The sequence below is a fragment of the Branchiostoma belcheri genome, unplaced genomic scaffold (genome assembly GCF_001625305.1).
Source record: "Branchiostoma belcheri isolate BF01 breed outbred unplaced genomic scaffold, Haploidv18h27 scaffold70, whole genome shotgun sequence".
NCBI classification, from domain to species: domain Eukaryota; kingdom Metazoa; phylum Chordata; class Leptocardii; order Amphioxiformes; family Branchiostomatidae; genus Branchiostoma; species Branchiostoma belcheri.
Window position 1 is genome coordinate 1,370,636 of NW_017804354.1, and position 4,017 is coordinate 1,374,652.

The following is a 4,017-nucleotide window of genomic DNA, read 5'->3' on the forward strand; positions in this document are numbered from 1 at the left end:
AATTATTCACTCCTCTCCCTTGTTTTTTTTACAATTTCCAGAGGAAAAGCTCATTTTCTTGTCTTTAAGTGCTACTTTATTCTTTGGGTATTTAGTATGATCTGGTGGGGAAATGTCTGGCTAACTCTAATTACAATGTAGCTTTTATGTCTCAAGTGAAGAAACTTACAAAGACTTATACTACTGTAGTTGTGAGAAAAAGATAATTATCCACAAAATTTACCTTCAGGTCATCACCCCCTCCCCCAAGAAATATGTCCCCCGTCCCCTACCCTCTCTAGATCTACTTGGCTACTCTACATGTACTTGACCTGGCTAGTCAAGGAAAACATAAGGGTCTCGTACATGCTCATATACATGTATGTGGATCCTGTGCAAAAACTGCTCACAATTCAGAGCATAATCTGACTACGCACTCTCTTGTTGTGCTTCCAAGGGTTCTTTTTATGTAACTGAAAATCAGAGGGACCATGTGGGGATTTGATTTAATTGCTAACTCCTCATTGTAGTAGCATATGTTAGCCTAAACCAGAAGTATGGCGATGTCAAGTAAGGTTGCAATGACTGTTGTCATGCATCTGAGACCAGATATCATTTAAGAACCTTGAGTATAGAATTAGCTTTCTTGAGATTACTTTACATGTATGTACACTAGAGACACACTCATAATTGCAAACAATTCCTTCAACAAGAGTATTACTATCATGAAATTGAGCACTTGGAAGGTACGGAAGACAGGGAAACTGATACTACTGACCCTTCGGTGACCAGTCAATGGAATGTCAAATTCCCCTTGTGGTTTACTGATGCTGGTAAGTGTTTGGCCTGAGAGAGTCTAGCTGGTTACATTTGTACATGACCTGGTCTTAATATGCTTTCCTGCATAGCTCAAACCAAACGTCAGTTACATGTATGTCCTAGCCAGGTATCTTCAATTCTGTAATGTGCATATCTCATACCCCTACTTGTGGAGCTATTTTTTCTACTTCAAAATCACCTTACAGATCTCAAGCAGAACAAATGGAAATACATCCAGTTCCCTGCCTAACAACTGGCCAAGAAAAGTACAGGGAAAAAGGTTGGGTTACACAGGCTAAAGGTTGTTCTCCTGAGACTATAGAGGTCTTCTCTATGGGCTAGATAGATAAGCTATGAAAACAATGTGATAGTGATTACAGTTTGGTGGTCAAGAGAGGCTCTCTGGGCCCTTACTGTGAAGACTTTAAAAGACCCTGAATTTGTTAGGATAAGTGTGGAGGTGGGGCATAGAAAATTGTTACACAAACGCAGTAGCACCCCAAGCTACATTGTACCTTGGTGATAAGTTCTTCCAAGGGCAGTTGTCCAGGGCCACACAGTCTCACAGTAAATGTAGCAATTCAACTACTAAAATCATGTCCCAAGTTCTACATGTAACAAGGCTTTATTCTTCTTTCTTTCCTCTTGACTAAATAGTGACAAATCAATTGTAGATAACAATCAGATTCTGGTGTTCAAGACTGGAATCATCTTGTATTGACCCACAAAAAGTGCTGACCTTCAGCCATCAGCTGAGATGGTCAGACGAGAAAAAGCAAGAAAGATGAGGTTGGGGAAGTGGATGGTGCAGCAGCTGTTCTAACCGTTACACAGCCCCCAAAATCCCGAGGACATCCAGTCTGGGAGTCTTGAAGAACTTCAAAGTGGGATAGGAGAGACATTTGTAACCAAGGGTTGAAACTTGATTTTAGGGTGTGATTGAGCCATGATATAATGGCACAGAAGCTGCTGCTAGGCCTATAGGCTAGCTGCTAGAAGTTGCTAGGCCTAAATCAAAAAGCAAAAAGCATGGTGCAAAGCTACATGTATCTGAATGCCAAATTGCGGGGCATTGGGTTGTCATGAAGTGGAGCAAAAGCCAATAATAAGCATTTCTGACAATTATTACCCAAAATAATCAAAGTTTTAGCCCAGGAAAGCCCCAGTGGTGTTACGGATTAGCACAAGTCCTCCAGGGACGTCCCCAGAGTTGGCCTGGCAGGGCTGTCAGGTCAGTCTCGGTGACCTACTAGTACCTAACGGTCCGGTCCGTCTATCCTGTCAATGCAATTTAACCTTGATAGAATTCAAATAAAATTATGTAACCTAGTTACTGTGGAACAATCTTCCATTTTTGAGGTGGTAGACTTTATTTGCTGGTTATTTCTCAGGTCCGTGATGCTGTTTGGCTATGTTCGTTTTCTTGTGGGGGGCCACCGGACCATCTGGTTGTGAAAATCTACACTTTCAATGACCCGGCTTCTCTATTTCCTCTCCTCTCCGTATGATCCATAGAAGATTCCAGGCATAACCTTTCTCAAAGTCTTCTTCTCCTTTCTCCTCGCTAAAGCCACAAAAATTAGATACTGTTCAAGTCTATACGTAAGGCCTAAAAGAGTTCATTCAGACCACTTTTCTAGTGAGTGTCAAATTCACCCAGGGCACAGTAAACCAACTTTGTTCTCGATTAAAACAAAGTGTGTGATCTTATATCTGGTTTAAATCCTGTTGCATTACAAGACGATATACACAATGTACTACACAAGACTACACAAATGTATATGCTAACGTTGCAAGGAATACAGGAAAAGCCCATGCATTTCCGACAAGTTATGCCCAAAATACATGTAACGTGATTGTAGCATTTGTAGGAGAGTATATCTACCACTTATCACCATATTGATACATTTTGTAAGACAGTATTGTACGAAATCTTTAAAAAAGCAGATTTCTGCGCAGAAATCTGCGGTGTGAAACCGTTTCCAGTGTGGATGTACATTTTGAAATCACGGACGCAGAAATATATTCCGTTTCGAATCGGATCGTGGCCAAACCGGAACACATTTCAATCATGAACGACGCCTGAGATACATGTATTACTTTGGGCCCAGTGTGCCATGGGTCTGACATCCAGACTAGTCCATGATCGTCCATGGAGGTGTATACAGCTTTGTTTTCTAGATCGTACAGTATACAGTTACAGTACCAGATTAAATCAAATTTTATGATCTTCTATCAGGTTTAAATACTGCTGCACCACGATATGCACAAATAACTACACAAAACTACAGACAGGGTGGCAACCTTATATACAATGTATGCAGATACGACCTTGTATGAGAAGTTCTGTCGAAGTCTACGTGGTCTTAGGGTAGAGAAGGAATATTGAACCTTCAGTCATCTGAATGGGAAAACACTTCTCAATATACATGACATGTAAGTGGAGATGACCATGTGTGCTCAGCACAAAATGTTTTAAAATGTGATGGCAAAGTTTGCACGATTAGTATAATTATTAGAAAAACGTGATGACTTGAATGCATTGGAACCCCCAGTCTGTTCATTGGGGTTTTCTGTCAGCTGGGGGCTAACTGAGGGCACTTGGGAGCACTCTGATACAAATTAATCTGTCACACCTTGTTACAAGCTTATCGTTAAGTAAATACAGGCAGCAGCTAACACAGCAGCTTCTGGTGTTAGCAATAGCAAGACTCACAGCCAGACTATTACAGTGGAGATAAGAGAAAGAGCAACTTTTATGAATTATAAAGATGATGCAAAATCTTGAAGTGAAGAGTCACAAGGTGATAGGGGCATGAGAGGGCAAAATTTTGTATTATGATTATGAAGTAATTTGTCATCATAACAATATTATCATAGATGACTTATTCCTATTGGATTTCTAACTGCATGGAATGAAATTGACAAAACATGGTCCTTTATAGGTACAAGACTGCCATACAACACTTTTTAGGCCTTGTTCATGTGAAGTCACCCAAACCGCGATTCGGGTAACTCGCATTCCTCACATCTGGTCCATGTGCCATACATTCCTTTCAAACCGTGCCCGATCACAATTCTCTGAAACTACATTCATTGTTGTTTGATTGAAACAATGCAACGCAAGGTGGCGTGTTGTTAATGTCAGAGGTCAACGACCTGCTTGCTGGTGCCCCTCCCAGCGTATCTCGGCCGAATGCCGACGTGGTCCCGCCAGAG